This window comes from Chenopodium album, chromosome 5 (genome assembly GCF_948465745.1).
Source record: "Chenopodium album chromosome 5, dcCheAlbu1.1, whole genome shotgun sequence".
NCBI classification, from domain to species: Eukaryota; Viridiplantae; Streptophyta; class Magnoliopsida; order Caryophyllales; family Amaranthaceae; genus Chenopodium; species Chenopodium album.
The window spans coordinates 51473343-51491581 of NC_137838.1; positions in this window are offsets into that span (position 1 = coordinate 51473343).

Below are 18239 nucleotides of genomic sequence, written 5' to 3' on the forward strand. Positions count from 1 at the left end.
TTGAACAACTTTCAATTCGGATAGAAATAGGATTTTCAAAATTAAAAGTTTTATTCAATTTCAAACTTTTTAATCTTCTCTTTTCAAAAAGGATAATTAAGATATTTTAGAAACTTATAGAAGCTTTTAATTAATCATAATTGGTTTAGGAATGGGATTAAATAATTTGGACTCTCCACATAATCATTGGGTCGTAGGTAAGGTGGGCTTAGGTTCGGTTTGGGCTCAGTTTAATATTTTGGCCATAATTTATTCCTTATAACTCGGATTTGGGCTTATAATATATCGTTGGAAAGATATTTTAAAGCTCCATCCAAATACTCAATCATTGTACCCAGATTATGGACCAAAATAAACTGAAATAAACGTTTTTATAAAAAGGACACGAAATGAATGGTTTTAAAGGACACGAAATGAATTATTTTGGGTTTAAAGGCACGAAAAGAGGAAAATAAGTTATAGTTTTGGGAAATGGGCTAGAAATTGGGTTGGTTTATGAAATGGAAATATGGATTTAAGCACTCCAAGATTAAATACTCAACTCGACCTATAATGACGGTGAAAGGTTGTTCATCATCGGGTTTGGTTTTGGGGAGACATTTTTTGGTGTCTACAGAAGCCCCCACTTTGACTGAGTTTGTAGAAACGTAAGTTTTGAAAACGATAGTCAAAGTAGTCGACAAGGACGGAGAATGATTTAAGACGTTCTGCGATCCTAAATCACTTTGTATACGCCGATACTTGCAAAAAATGTTAATTCCACATATAAAAGAGTAAAGGGATAGAATGCTTATCTAACACCAGTGTATCGGTGGCAAATGAGCTTGGTAGCTTCCTACGCTTGAAGGAATCCACTAAATGACGTTTGTTGAAATGCTTTCCATGCCTGAGGAAAGCGGATAGATGAGTTTGGTAGCTTTCTAAGCCTGAAGAAACCTACCGGATGACACTTTCCATGCGTGAGGCAAAACGACAAAGGAATTTGGCGGTTTTCTATGCCTAAAGAAATCCACCAATATTGTTTTACATGCTTGAGGAAACTCGACAGATGATGAGATTGCAAGTCTCTGTATATTGAGAACATTGCGTCATGAAATGATGGTGGTTCGATTGTCTCCGAACGTGGGTTGTAGATGGTCTGCTTGTCCCCGGACGTAGGCTGTAGTTTGTTCGCTTGTCCCCGAACGTGGGCTGTAAATGGTTCGCTTGTCCCCGAACGTGGGCTGTAGATGGTCCGCTTGTCCCCGGACGTGGGCTGTAGTTGGTCTGCTTGTCCCCGGACGTGGGCTGTAGATGGTCCGCTTGTCCCTTGACGTGGACTCTAGATGGTCCGCTTGTCCCCGGACGTGGGTTGTAGTTGGTCCGCTTGTCCCCGGAGGTGGGTTGTAGTTGGTTCGCTTGTCCCCGGACGTGGGTTGTAGTTGGTTCGCTTGTCCTCGAACGTGTGCTGTAGATGAGACCTGCAAAAATAAATTTGCCAATGGACTCATATATATTGTGATTGACTTGACCACTGACTTGACCAAGTTTGACTTGATGTGACATGACATCTATAGGACTTGTTAGTGTGTGTGTGTGTATATGTGTGTGTGCAGACACAAGCAAACAAAGATGAATAAGCAAAAATTTTCCGTCAATTTTTGTCATGAGACGAGTGGAAGGTACTGACTTTCTCCCGAAAAAGAAAGACGTGAAAAATGAAGTTTTGTTTTCGAACTTCCCTCGAAAAAAATTTTGAAAAAGTTTTTGAACTTCCCCAAAAGAAAATAATGAAAAAGGGTTGAACTTCCTCCTTAAGCAAGACGAAATGAATCATATGGATTAAATTGCTTGTCTTGAAAATAATGTATGCATGATGAATTTTCTTAGGCTAGGAGGCTAAGGACAATTACATCATGTGACACGATATATGAATGAACTTAGGTCATGGAGCTAAGCATGATACATGGTGTAAAGAAGCGATCTTGAACGTCACTTAGGTCTGGAAGCTAAGCACGTATATAGATGAAATGATTGATGAGTATTGCATAATGAATGTTTCTTAGGTCAAGAAGCTAAGAACGATATGCTTTGTATGATTACAAATCATTGATATATAAATGTTGCTCAGCACATTATGCGATGCATGAAACAATGAATATTGCTTAGGTCAAGAAGCTAAGCAAGTATACAACGTTTCTTCTAATGAATGTTATCTTGAAATATGATGAAGCATGCGCGGTAGGTAAACAAGATTTCATGATAAAGGGCTCTTAAAAGGAAGGATGATTGATATGGATATGGATGTGTGAGTGAAGTGTGTGAATGTGATACTAAGGCCGGCTGCAAGGGTTATGGCAATGGAAAGAGATGTGAGAAGAGTCAAAGATGATGACTCTTTAGGCTAGGTAGGCTAAATGATGTGGGTTCAAGCCACCAACTCTAGCTCTAAATGGGTAGGCTCATAGGATTAAGCATTGGATATTCTTCGACTCGATCATGCATATGAATGTGGCCGCACCTCAATGTGAGGTTGCCTACGTATTTGTTAGGAATCAGGCCGAACGTAGCTCTAACCGAACTTTGCACAAGTGTGTGTACACCTCAAAGAGGTCTTTCAAGGGTTATAATGTGGTTAAGCTGAATGTTTAAGGAAGAAAGGGATAAAAGGCTCAAGACCCGAGAGAAGCCCATAAGATATGCAATTATGTATTAGACTTTGCAAGTTTTATTTTTCATACATTTTTTTTTGAATTTCTTTTTTTTTTTTCTTTTTTCCATTCGTGTGAATCAATGTAGGCAATCTCAATTCATGCGGTCCATCACTCACTTAGCATTCATGTTTCTCAGGCACGGTACCAAGCACTCGATGATAGACGCAATTTGAGACATGTTCATATCAAAGACATTGGAACACTTGCCTTTAGACATTGTTTTTTTATTTATTTATTCTTTTCCCTTTTTTTTTAATTTGAACTTGCTTTCTGACTGTTACACAAATTGCTCACCTTCCCATACCAGGGTTAAGTGAATGTGGGTTGAATAAATAAGGTCCATCGTTAGACGAGGCTCAAAGTGGTTGACGTAGAAATGAATATGTTATTGAGCTATTAATAGGGAATGACAGGGTTGCAAAGGTGCCTAAAGTCATTGGTGTACCCTGTGTTTAGTTCGGTAATTGATTTATTTTTGCTTTTTTTTTTTTTTTTTTTTTTTTGCGAATGAATTCGATGATCGATTGCAAAGGAAAGAAATGCTCATTGATGGAAAAGGTAAGAAATATGACAAATAGACAGTACACATGGATAACGGGAACCTATGCTAGACTTATTAGGGGAGAGGGTTGAAACAAATGAAGAAAAAAAGCATGAAATCTTGTATGGAAACTTGTCTTGTGCTTCATATTCATGGTTTCTTATGAATTACTTGTTACTGCTAGGGGGGACAAGAAATTTGTTGTTGTTGATGCTTTGATTAGAAGAAAAGATGGAAGAAATAACGTTCCCCTTATTCTTCCAATTACTGCCTAGTGATTTTAGACTCAAGTACTGTGTAAGGATGATTTCACTTAATGCATTCACTCATTACTCGGATTGTAAAGGAATAGTCTATGAAACAATTTTGAAATCTGATGGGAAATACTCCACTCATTCCTTTTACGACGGAAAATGACGTATGCATGGTCCTAATATACGATCATAAACAATATAATGCATTACTCGAAGACAAAGTGTGTGAAATGACTCAACATGTGTGATTATGTGAGTTTATTAAGACTAGTGGTATGATCGAATGGCTAGACATGAGAACGTTGTGAAAAACAAAGGACCCAATGATCAAATAGCACGGAAGACTAAAAGACAAACTAACTTGATTAATTTTGTCCAATTTTTAATGTTTATGCTATTTACTAGGTGAAAACGGTCCATTGGCAAATATTAGTCATAAATAAGATTAACCACAATTAAAGACAAAGAACACATGTTAAGGTTAGCAGAAAAATCGATCACAAGAAACTAGGAAGAGAACTAGAATTCTAGAATAGTTAGGACTCATGGGTATAAAAAAAAATAAAATAAATAAAAAAATCTTTAATCCTATGTTATGCGAGTTGACATGGATTAAAGGACTTGGCTAAGACTAGCTTGACACGAAAAGATATAAAAAAATTCAAAACAAAAAAAAAAAAAAAAGAAAGTTGACGCTAAATAGACACCTAAACTGGACATGCTGTAGTATATCGGTTCTACCTTTTCATCTGTGACTCTGATTGGGACGAAACCAACTCTAAATTAAAGATAAAACTCGAGGCTACTGATTTATTGGTTGCACGACACGTAACTCTTTCTAGAACTCCGGCTATGACCAAAACAAGTTGACTCTTCTGTAGTATACGGGAATAAAAATCCGGGTGACACAAATTTTTTTTTAAAAAAAATCTATGGCTCGACTCTAATAATAAAAAAATAAAAAAAATGGGTTTGATAAGAGAAAAAAAATAATTAAAAAAATTCAATAAAAAATGCACATATAAGCATATTGTCACACATGATACAATGAAGTTCGCAACCTAAAGTCAAGTTCTATGTTCGACTATGGTCAAGCTTTTGGGTGTCAAAGGGTACCATGGTTAAGAGTTTGAACGCGTTAGCAAGGCAACCTCTCTTGAGGGTGTATGCCAATGGGCGGCTCTGCGAGTTCGTGATGAAATCGAACTCGACTCCATGGTTTGGGCGGATTTAAAAACTCGGATGGACCCTTATTGCCATGAGCGTTTTCGGGTTGATAGAGCATAAATCCCCCGGGCTAGCCAAATACGTAGAACACGTACTATTATGGAAAAATAGGTAACCTAAAAGGCATATGCATATGTGACAATGCCAATTAAATTGCAGGAATACAATTCAAGAATCTTTCAAGTCTCATCCACTCATCTTAATAAAATACCGATCACTTAAATCGAAAAATAACCAAGAATCCTCCCAAGTGGAGTCGCCAAATTGTGGGCGTCGTTCGAAGTGCGCCTACGTTAAGCATGTGGTGAATATGCTTGGCACTCATAGGAAGTGAGAATTGACATAATACGATTAGGGACAAGGAAAGTAGGGAGCCGCCAACAAGTTTTTAAGGAACTTGTAAATCGTTCACGGATCATAAAAGGCAACCACGAATAAAGGGACAACGAAGGCAACAACGATTGACCCGTGAAGTTTACACCCCATTCATAATCCATGAGATTACTAACTCCAAATGGTTTGGAACCACGAAAGGAGGATCGAGGATGATGGTACGAAGTGAGTCATGGAGTCACATTCACCCGTATTGGCTTCTACTCGATTCTTATAGTGAAAAGTGATTCCTGCGATCTCAAAGGCATACAAACAAAATATTCAATTTGCTCCAAACTATTATTAATATAAATTGGTTAAATATTAATGCAACACATAATTCTAAAATATTAGTGATCACTTGATTAAACAACAAGATTAAAAAGGAAACTAAACCGGTTGTCCAAATTATCTTATTAGGCGTGATTTTTAATTACATATTCCCTTTAAACATGCAATATAGTGATCATAACAATAATAGAATAAACATTAATATTGGAAGCAATTTAATAATATTAGCGTTAGTCAAATCAAATATAAAATAACCCTAATCATGATATTAGCAATATTAAAATAAAAAAAGAGTAATTAAATTAATTAATTATTCACATTCCGCGCGTTCCTTTAAATTGTTACATCATGAATAAACTGTTAGTAACTTCAATAAAAATATAGAGTAAATGGAAATTAAATTAAAAATAGATTTTATTTGGTCCAAACCCTCAGTTAATTCTACCTATCACGCCTTGGTTAAAGTATAGAACTTTAGGTATTGTATGGACTCGTTGGAGTGCTTGAAGAGGAAATAGTGAAAGAATGGGGAGGCTAGTGTTTAGGCTAAAGAGGGAGAAGAGAATTATTTGATGATCAAGCTCGTTGATGATTGAAAAAGGGGTTATATGAACTATATTTATAGGGAAAAAAGAAAGCCGAAGAATCAAGAAAAGATCGAGTTCGAATCGGATTAAAACTCTTGCGATAGACAGCAATTTTTGCGGTTTTTGTTTTTATCATATCTTTTGATCCAGAAATCGGAATAATATATATAATATATCGTTGGAAATATCTTTAAATCTACTTTCTAACCAAATTAGAATCAGATTAAAATATTGTATATAATAAAAGATATAGCCGAAATAGTGAGACGGTGTTAGTTTTTGATAGAGTTTGACATTTTATTCATATCGTTTCCGTTATAGCTCGGAATTGATATTATAATATATCACTGGAAATATAATTTCAAGGGCTATCCATACATATAAAATTTGGATAAAAACTATGAGGAACAAAAATAATATATGTCTATCTTTGGACGTCTTTCAATTCAGATAGAAATAGGATTTTCAAAAATAAAAGTTTTATTCAATTTCAAACTCTTTAATCTTCACTTTTCAAAAAGGAAAATTAAGATATTTTAGAAACTTATAGAAGCTTTTAATTAATCAAAGTTGGTTTAGGAATGGGATTAAATAACTTGGACCCTTCACATGATCATTGGGTCGTAGGTAAGGTGGGCTTAGGTTTAGTTTGGGCTCAGTTTAATATTTTGGCCATAACTTATTCGTTATAACTTGGATTTGGGCTTATAATACATCGTTGGAAAGATCTTGTAAATTCCCATCCAAATATTCAATCATTTTACACATATTATGGACCAAAATAAACTTAAATAATCGCTTTTATAAAAAGGACACGAAATGAATGATTTTAAAGGACAGGAAATGAATTATTTTGGGTTTAAAGGCACGAAAAAAGGAAAATAAGTTATGGTTTTGGGAAATGGGATAGGATTTGGGTTGGTTTATGAAATGGAAACATGGATTTAATCACTCCAAGATTAAATACTCAACTAGACCAATAATGGCGGTGAAAGGTTGTTCATCATCGGGTTTGGTTTTGGGGAGACATTTTTAGGTGTCTACACCTACAAACACTCTCCCTATGACTTATTTGCCTACCTTGTCGGATCCCAAACCTATATTCCAAAGATTTTTTGACTTGTCTGACAATTATTTGACCAACATAGGAATTGAAGAAGGCGTGAATTTAATTCAATTTATTGAACACTTCGTCCCCCCTCGTGACAACATGACTAAACAACGCTTTAAAATTCGTGCTTTATGTTATTGCCTTGTTGTTAATTGTTTATTTACAATAGGCAAAGAATATGAAGATTATTCAATGGTGTCCATAATAGAGCAAATATAGGGATGTCATTCACCCACTCCTTTGTTTTTGGCGGAAACTGTTCTTTGTTTGAATCGCTTTACAGGAGATCCTAACAAAAATGGTTTCATGGGAAGTCCACTCCTATTACACGTACAGTTTTCTTCGGCGTTTATCAGCGCAAGTCAAGAAGTTGCACTGGTATGACCAGCAAAATCTTATTTGTTGCGCCCGGAGGGTGCGTGCAACTAGTTTAGTTGCGCGCGCCACCTAGTTGAGTAAAAAATGGCAAACTAATTTTTTTCTTTTCTTTTTTTTTTTTCAGATTTGGCTCATGGAGCGTTGCGAATTGTTGATCAGCCTCAAAACCTTGAAGCTAATGGAGTAAAGACATTCCCTGGACGTCGAATCCTTTATAAGCATAAGAATGAAGAGGAATGGACGTCGTTTTTCTATCATGGGGTTCCTAAGATACGGTTTGTGATTCCTTGGTGGTACATAAATAGTATGATTGGGAATAGTCTCAATTGCCCTTAAATTAGGTTTTTAGGCCTATCTAGTACTTATATTTTTCCTTGCAGGGTGATGAGACAATATGGGATGAGGTAATTTATTCCTCCGCAAGATTGTAATGCCCCTAAAGATGTGACCTTTAAGCCCGAAAGGATTGCTCGTTGGATGGAATATTGGTCAAGTCTTCCTAAGTGGGTAATACAAAATCCTCCCGCAAGTATCACATTATCTTCCTTTTACAAGGCTTGGATGAATGCAGCGGATAAGGGTGAATTAAACAAGGCTCGATCTCAACTTCAAGCCGCCACCGCTTGCAATCCACCGAAGCCTTTGATGCATTCAACCACTACTACTCCTCCTTGTGGCCAAAACAAAGAAATGAGAAGAAAATTAGACTTATCATGCCCTAAGGCTCGTTCGAAGGAAACAAAAAGGAAAGCTCCCTACAAACCCGCGCAACAATGTGTGAAAATCGAAGAACCTTCGCCAAATACTCGCAAGAAAGCTCCAATAGTCAAACGGAAAGGAAAATAGGATGTTAAGGCCCCAATCCCTAAATTGAAAAACAATGTTTGGGTGAAGAAGAAAAGTGTAGAGGAAAGCTCCAAGGTTTCTAAAAATGTTGCGATGGAAACTACTCCTCCATCATCTGCGACAATCGAGGACATAGTAAAACCTTAGAGTGTTACACGATTTTATCATTAGTTTTTGTTTTCAAATAAAGTGTAATCTCTACTATTTTTTTTTCCCATTTACTATCTATTTCAGTATTGTCTCTCTTTTGAATTTTGAATGAAATAAAATGAGCTTTATATTTTTATATTTTGATATGACCGAATCATATAGATTGCCTACGCATTTGCATTACGAAAGCAGGTCTTTGCGTAGTTCTATATTTTATTTATATTATTATTTATATTTTTTATTTTTTCTTTAATCTTTTAGATAGACATTAAATGAAATAATTAATCAAACCTTGTTTAAAAGAATTAAATCAAAGTTGAATTTTATTTTTTGAGTATAAGTTATATTTAACAAACACCCTTATTTTACCGTAAGTAGAAATCGCAACTTCATTCAAACGCAAAAATTCGAGTTCGCAGTTCGTCATCAGGTGGCGCGCGCAACGTCTAAAGGTGCGCGAGCTTGTCGCGCGCAACAAAATTAGTTGCGCGTGACATCCGCGCGTAACTATTCCAGTTGCGCGCGACACCTGTGCAACGAATGTCTCGAAAAAAATTTCTTAAAAAAATTTGTATTGTAACCCCCCCCCCCCCAAGTGTGAAGAGTTTTTCGTGATGTTCGAAAAAATTTGAACACTTAGAACGGTTTATTATTTCTAAATTACCCCCCCAAGTGTTACGTATTTTACGGTGTTACTCAGTAAAATTCTTTACACTTAGAATCTCTCAAATGAATGCTTAATTAAAAATGGTTGTATGAGTGCTCGAGTTTTATCCGAATTTCATATATAATATTTCTTAAGGCAATCAATGTTTATTAATTGGCGAATTTCATTTCCTCCAATATCCATTAATCTGACGACTCCTCCTGATAGGATTTCAATTACGCGGTAGAGACCTATCTAATTAGGTCTGAATTTACCTCTTGGATCGGTTGGTGGACCCCTAACCTCCTTTAGTACAAAATCACCTTCTTTTATATTTCTAGGTTTTACTCTTTTATTTAAATGACGCGCAATGCGCCTTTGGTAGACTTGTACATGATGCAAAGCTCTTAATCGTCGTTCATCGAGGAATAAAAGCTCTTCATACCTCGCTCTTATCTATTAAGCTTCCGGTAGCTTACTTTCAAGTACGATGCATAGGGATGGTATTTCCAGTTCGACTGGTTGAATTGCGTCCATTCCGAAAACTAAGGAGTATGGAGTTACTCCTATTGATGTCCGTATAGACGTTCTATAACCCATAATGCGAAGTGTAGTTTATTCGGCCAGTCATTGTAATTTTCTGCCATTTTCTTAATGATGACTATTATATTTTTATTTGTCGACTCTATAGCTCCATTCATTTGAGGTCTGTATGGGGATGAGTGATGATGTTTTACTTTATAATGAGTTAGGAGGGTCTCGACTTTAGCTTTGAATTGAGATCCCTGATCACTAATTAGTTCATGTGGAACTCCGTATCTACAAAATATGTTTTGTTCGAGAAACTATGCGACATGTGTAGAAGTAATATTCACGTAAGAAGCAGCCTCAATCCACTTAGTAAAGTAATCAATGGCAACTAATACATACTCTTGCCCTCCTGATCCTGTTGGAGAGACTTTTCCAATTATGTCAATTCCTGAAGTCGAAAAAGGCTAAGGGGGAGTGAGATTGTACAGTTCGGATGGTGGAAGGTGTTGTAAATTGGTGAACATTTGGAACTATGGACATTGTTTAACATATTGTATGCAATCATGTTCCATAGTGGACCAATAGTACCCTTGTCGTGAAATTATTTTTGAAAGCATTTTACCATTCATGTGAGGTCCACAAACACCTTTGTGAGTATTTTCTATAAGACGTGTGGCTTTCGGTTGGCCTATACATAGTAAGCTTTGACCATTAGGTCCTTTTTTGCATAATTGACCATTTATTAGACCATATTGGGTTGCAAGTATTCGTAAGGCTCGTTGGTCTTTAGACAAAGTATTTTCGGGATATGTGGAATGAGTAATATATTAGAGGATATGATCATACCAAGGATTGTATCCTTCAATGTCATTTATTTCCTCTATTGCGTTGTGCAGGCGTCATTCAAAGTGCGCCTACGTTAAAGCATGTGTTAATATGCTTGACACTCATAGAAAGTGGGAATTGACATAATACGATTAGGGACAAATAAAGTAGGGAGCCGCCAAAAAGTTTTTAAGGAACTTGTAAACCGTTCACGGATCATTTAAGGCAACCAGGAATATGGGGCAACGAAGGCAACAACGAATGACCCGTGAAGGTTACACCCCATTCATAATCCATGAGATTACTAACTCCATATGGTTCGGAACCACGAAAGGAGGATCGGGGATGATGGTACAAAGTGAGTCATGGAGTCACATTCGCCCGTATTGGCCTCTACTCGATTCTTATAGTAAAAAGTGATTCCTGCGATCACAAAGGCATACAAACAGAGATTCAATTTGCTTCAAACTATTATTAAGCTAAATTGGTTTAATATTAATGCAACATATAATTCTAAAATATCGTGATCACTTGATTTAATAAAAAGATTACAAAGGATCCTAAACCGGTTGTCCAAATTATCTTAATAGGCGTGATTTTCAATTACATATTCCCTTTAAACATGTAATATGGTGATCAATAAATATAATAGAATAAACATTAATATTGGAAGCAATTCAACAATAATTCCAATAATATAAAATCATTAGAAAAATAATAAAAATAAAAGGAACATAATTCTTACTTTGATTCTGTTTGCTTGCAACTATAAAATAATAAACGAGTTAGTAACTTTAAGGAAATAATAATAAAACAATAATTAAATTAAATTAAATAGAGTTTATTTGGGGCCAAACCCTCAAACAGTTCTACCTTTCACGCCTTGGCTTAAGGACAAAATCACGTGTAAAGTATAGACTCCTTAAAGTGCTTGAAGAAGGAATTTTGAAAGAAGAAGGGTAGGCTAGTGTTTAGGCTAGAGCATAGAAGATATAAAAAACAGAGAATTCATTGATGCCTTGTACATCAGAAATCAAGGGGTATTTATAGAAAAAATGTGCTGAGGGAACACACGATACCCTAAAATGATAAAAACCCTAAAAAAGTACACTGCGACACGGAAAAATGCACCGTGACACGGGAAATCCAACCGTCAGACGGGGAACATTCCCATGACATGATCGACAGCTTGTGTATTGAACGTGGAACAAAATGGGTGAAGGGATTATGCAGAATGGACACGGAAACCCCCGTGTCACAGCAGGTGCCCCGTGTCACAGGGATTTCCACCGTCAGACGGGGAACATTCCCGTGACACGGTGGATTGTACCGTGACGCGGGATCCTATAGTCTATTTTTCCGTCCAAATTCATTTTTAACCCTAATTTTGTTCAGCATTTTTAAGTGCCGATTGATAATTTCGGGCCATTTCTGATTTATTATTATTATTATTTAGACTAAAAAAAGAAAATAAGTAAATAAAATGAATAGAAGGTTTTGGCCAAAATAAATAATAAAACAATAAAAGGTTTGGGCAAAAATTAAAAAACTATGCTTTGACCAAACATCAAGGTTGATCCATGGACTATTCAAAAATTAAATTTAATTAAATACGATTTTCTTAAGCACTCTCAGAATTAAATACCGAATCCGACCAATAGTGGCGGTGAAAGGTTGTTCATCATCGAGTTTGGTTTTGGGGAGACATTTTTAGGTGTCTGGACGTTGCAATACGCTAGTTCTTTCCTTCTATCAACGCATAATGGCATCATATTTAAGTGATCTAGAATGTTGATCATTGAGGCTAATTTTGCTAGCGCATCGGCAAATTGATTGTCATCCCTTGGGAGATATTTAAAATCAATATGTTCAAAATGCTCGATGAGTTTCTTTAGGTGTGCTTGGTATAATATCATTGTGACTTTCTTTCTTTTCCATTTTTTTAGTATATGATTTATAATCAAACTGGAGTCTCCATATACCTCTAATTTTTGCACACCTATGCTAGCCGCTGCTTCTAGTCCAATAATGCACGCTTCACATTCTGCGACATTATTAGTAACCTCAAAGTCTAATTTACAGAGATTGGAGTATGTGCTCCCTTTGGACTTATGAGTAACCCTCCTACGCCACATCCTTTTTGATTGGACGCACCGTCGAAGTACATTACCCATTTGTCATCTTGTGTCATGAGAATCTCTTCATTCGGAAGATGAGTAGTTTCTGCACGGCTTGTTTGAATTGGATGTTGCGCCAGAAAGTCGGAAATTACTTTTCCTTTCATTGATTTTTCAGGAATATATTTTAGCTCAAATTTAGCCAACATCACAAACCACTTAGATATCTTACCTTGTATGGTGGTTGTTTAGACAAATACTTTATCGGATTTTGTTGAAAAATCACATGAGTAGTGTGTGGTAACATATAATGTCGTAACATTTTTGTTGCCCACACTAATTCTAGACTTGTCTTTTCCAAGGTGCTATATTTTGTTTCGTATTAGATGAATTTCTTACTTATATAATATATTGCACGTTCGACTTTTTCTACCTCTTGTGCTAACATGGCCCCTGTGGCTGTGTCTGTAACTGTAATGTATAACCTAAGAGGTAGTTTGGGTACTGGTGGTGCTAAAACTGGTGGACTTTTGAGATAATCTTTGATTTTCTCAAAGGCCTTTTGGCATTGATCGTCCCATTCATGTTTCTCCTCTTTTTTCAATTTTTTTAAATATAAGCTCACAAGTCATAGTCAATTTGTTAATAAATCGACTAATGTATGGTAATTTGCCAAAGAATCCCTTAATTTCTTTTTCTGTTTGAGGGGGAGGCATGTCAAAAATTGCCTTTATTTTGGAGGGATCGATCTCGATGCCATGTGTGCTTACTACGTATCCGAGTAACTTACCAGAAGTTACTCTGAAGGCGCATTTTTGTGGATTCAATCGCATGTTATATTCTTATATGCGAGTGAAAAATTTGCGTAAAGCTTTTATATGTCCCTTTCTATCTTTGGACTTCACGATCATATCATCCACATAGACTTCTATTTCTTTATACTTCATATCATGCAAGAGAGTCGTAGTCGTTCTTTGGTACGTAGCTCCTGCATTTTTTAAACCCAATGGAATGACTGTGTAGCAATAAGTACCCCAAAGGGTAATAAAGCATGTCTTTTCTTCATCTTCTTTTGCCATTAAAATTTTTTTATAACCTGTGTATCCATCCATAAAGGATAACATCGCATGTTCAGCCATGTTATCTACTAATATATCAATATGTGGTAGAGGAAAATCGTCTTTAGGCCTAGCTTTATTAAGATCCTTAAAGTCAACACACACGCGATCTTGTCCATCCTTTTTAGGGAGTGGAACGATGATCGCTACCCATTCTTGGTAATTACATACGCGAATAAAACCAGCGTCCAACTGTTTTCTTTACTTCTTCATTTATTTTTAATGCGATGCCAGGTTTCATTCGTCGATGTTTTTGTTTTACTGGTTTAGATGTAGGATTCAAGGGAATGGTATGTTCCGCGATTTCCCTATCTATTCCAGGCATTTCCTTGTATGACCAAGCAAACACGTCTTCGAATTCTTTGAGCGTCGATATGAAGGTCGATCGCTCTTCCGGATTTAGAGTTAAGCCAATTTTTACTTCTCTCTTATTTTTGTTAGTTCTTATATTAACTATTTCAGTTTTTTCAACGATAGGGTTCTTTTGTTCTCGTTCATTCATTAGTTCAACCAATTTATTAATGTTATCATCTTCATTTTATTGATTGTTATAGCATTCGAACGATTCAAGAGAAGGCATATACTCAGAAATAGAGCTCATATTATTAAAATCAAAAGAGAGTACATCAAGAGAAGAATCCTTTTTGGGATCTTTGTCCTTAGAACTAGAAAATAAAGACTCAGTAATGGCCACAAGGCCTAAATTTTCAGCTTCCCTAGAGTCTATAATAAATTCATCATCCGATTCTTCAAACATCTTCTCTTCGCCTGTGACAATTTCCAGTTTATCCCCTTTGTGATTGATCCATTTGAAAGATTTCCTCCATCCATGCTTATAAGTTTCATTTGAAGGGGTGATCAACGAGGTTGGGTCAAAAGCTTCATCTTGAATGGCGTTTTGATTGGTCATTATTGTGACATGATTTTGCTCTAGTCCAAATAGCAAGTTAAATGCTTGCCCATCATAGCACCCTGGTGTTGTGTGTTTTGATTTAACGATACTAAGATCGTCATCCAATAAGTAGCAATCATGAAATATTTCAAATCCAAGCTTCTTGATTCCTTCTAAAACTAAAGGTTGCGGAAAGTCGTAGCATGCGTAATCTTCTCCCTCCCTAATGAATTGTCCATTAAGGGTTTGTTGATAGGATGGGAGTAAAGTGATTATCCCTTTCTTATTTTTTTCTCTACGTGCTTTTTTTTTTTTTGCATCGTGAGACTCCAATTCTTCTTTGGTTGGTTTATATCCCAATCCAAAGGAGAAGCTTTTCTTCTAGATAGGAAGTAAGAGAGATTTCTTCATTCCTATTCCCAAAGGCATCCCAGGACAGTAACTACTCTTGAGCAAGATGTTGTTTACTATCCGAGTGGAATATGGATCAAGCTTAAATGGTTCTTCCAAGTCTTCTTCCATTTCAATTGTGAAGATTGGCTCCACGGAAAATCCCTACGTGTCCTCTTCATCATTATCATGGTTTATATCTAACAGTAATTGATCATTTATTGTTATTTTTAGTGGAGAAGCATGTATAGTCATAGGAAGCCCTTGATAGTTCAACCTAATCATTTGATGAAGTGAGGATGGTATTGCACCTAGCTCATGTATTCAAGGACGTCCAAGTAAAAGGTTGTATGTAGGTTTTATGTCCATAACATGGAATTCAACCATATTTTGAATTGGGCCTGTGGTAATTGGTAGCTTAACAATTCCACACATCGATCTCCTCGAATTGTCATAGGCCCTAATTCTTTGTTTTGTTGATTGGAAATCTTTTTCAGGATTTAAGCCTACGTATTTGGTCGTTCGTAATGAGCATACATTTACAGCCGACCCATTGTCTACTAAAGTTATAGGGTTATTGTATCCCTTGCATCCCACCGTAAAGTATAACGCATTGTTGTGGGTAGTGTCTGTTAAAGGCAAATCATCATTAGTGAAAATGATTGACTTGTCAGATTTCTCGCTAGTAAGCAGGCTAACGAGGTCCTAAGGGGTTGTGTCTGTGCTTACAGACAAAGCCGTTATAGCGTTTATGAGAGAATTCCTATATTCTTTAGAAGTACTTAGGAGTTCCCAAATGCGAACATTCTCCTTGGATTAGCGAAGTTGTTGGACCAATGGATCTTCCACCTTAAGTGGAGGTGGTATTGTATTTTGTGTTTGACCTTGAGCTTGATTTGGTGTGGTCGAAGATCCATTTGGTGGTGGTTCTTGGTAGACTCGCCCAGAACGATTTAAATGATCTATCTCATTTGGCTTAGTCGTAAGACCCATAAACCAACCTTATTCTAGAGGCTTTGGATGTGCCTCCATTTCAAGATGTTCCATGAGTTGTACTTGATGCCATTGTTCATCCAAGGAGAGATTCGATAAATCTTGATATTTTCCCTAAGAAATGATCACAGTCAAGTGCTCCATTTGTTTCATTTTGTAAACAAGATGGAGGTGGGACGGCGGCATACATAGAGACATATAAGTCTAGAAAGTCGTCGTCCTGTAGTAACGTAGATGTTTGTTGTACTTTTTATGACAGCTCTTAATGAATTTTTGTACTAACTCGAGTTCAGGAGGCCTTTGGGAAAGGTGGGCCGCCTTTTCTCGCCATATACCATAGAAAGCAAGGAAACTTTCCTCGTCGCCTTGCTTAAGCATCTCGAGTTCACGTAAAGTTGACTTGAACTCTACATTACTCTCATATTGGGTGATGAAAGCTGATACTACATCTTCCCATGTCGCTTTGAATTTTGAATCTATCCCATAGTACCACTCTCTTCCGGTTGGGTCTAGTGATAAAGGGAAAGTCAAAGCATAAAGCTTAGGATCAAATCCCTTTAGTGCCATACTGCCAGTAAAACACATTAAATGATTTTGTGGATTATTGGTCACCTTAAATATTGGCGAGTCCGTAGCTACGAACTTTTCTGGTAAACCAAGTCCTGGGAAAGAGCAAACTTTTCCGCGTCAAAGTACTTGTTCCCCATTGTAGAACGAAGAACTAGCTTCTCCAACGACATTTCGTTGATGGATAATTGCTCCATATTTTCTTGTAAGGCTAGAGTTTCAGCTTTTTTCTTTTCAGCATTTTCCATCTTCTTAATTACTCTCTCCTCGGCCTCTTGAGCCTTTTCCTCTCTCATACGAAGAATCTCTTGTTGAAGTTCTTCGACGGTTGGCATTGTTGTTAGACTAGGATTAGTTGTCTAAGAAAAGTTGTTTGAAAGGGGTTGATCTTTGGGTGGTAAATGTAGAATGCGAGTGCCCGGGGGTCCTCTTTCCCAAGCTTGAAAACCGGCCTTAAAGAAGTACGAAAGGATAAGTAAATCTATACGCTTGTGTAGGCTTCACTCAAAGTGAGCCTACGTTAAAGCATGTGGTGAATATGCTTGGCACTCTTAGGAAGTGGGAATTGACATATACGATTGGGGACAAGGAAAGTAGGGAGCCGCCAACAAGTTTTTAAGGAACTTGTAAACCGTTCATGGATCATAAAAGGAAACCACGAGAAAGGGACAACGAAAGGCAACAACGATTGACCCGTGAAGGTTACACCCCATTTATAATCCATGAGATTACTAACTCCATATGGTTCGGTACCACGAAAGGAGGATCGGGGATGATGGTACGAAGTGAGTCATGGAGTCACATTCGCCCGTATTGGCCTCTACTCGATTCTTATAGTGAAAAGTGATTCCTGCAATCTCAAAGGCATGCAAATAAAATATTCAATTTGCTCCAAACTATTATTATGCTAAATTTGTTTAATATTAATGCAACACATAATTCTAAAATATTGTGACCACTTGAATTAAATAACAAGATTAAAAAGGAACCTAAACCGGCTGTCCAAGTTATCTTATTAGGCATGATTTTCAATTACATATTCCCTTTAACATGCAATATGGTGATCAATAAATATTTAATTCATATCTTTTTCGTTATAGCTCGAAATTGACATTGTAATATATCATTGGAAAGATAATTTAAAGGGCTATTCAACCAAATAAAATTTGGATAAAAAATATGATGCACGAAAATAATATTTGTCTATCTTTGAACGTCTTTCAATTCGGATATTAATAGGATTTTAAAAAAAAAGGAGTTTTATTTAATTTCAAACTATTTAATGTTATCTTTTCAAAAAGGATAATTAAGATCTTTTAGAAACTTGTAGAATCTTATAATTAATCCTAATTGGTTTAGGGATGGGGTTAAATAATTTGGACCCTCTAGATGATCATTGGGTCGTAAGTAAGGTGGGCTTAGGTTCGGTTTTGGCTCAGTTTAATATTTTGGCCATAACTTATTCGTTATAACTCGGATTTGGGCTTATAATATATTGATGGAAAGATCTTTTAAAGCCCCATCCAACTATTGAATAATTGAACCCAGATTATGGACCAAAATAAACTGGATTAAACGTTTTTATAAAAAAGGACACGAAATGAATTATTTTGGGTTTAAAGACACGAATAGAGGAAAATAAGTTATGGTTTGGGAAAATTGGCTAGAATTTGGGTTGGTTTATGAAATGGAAATATGCATTTAAGCACT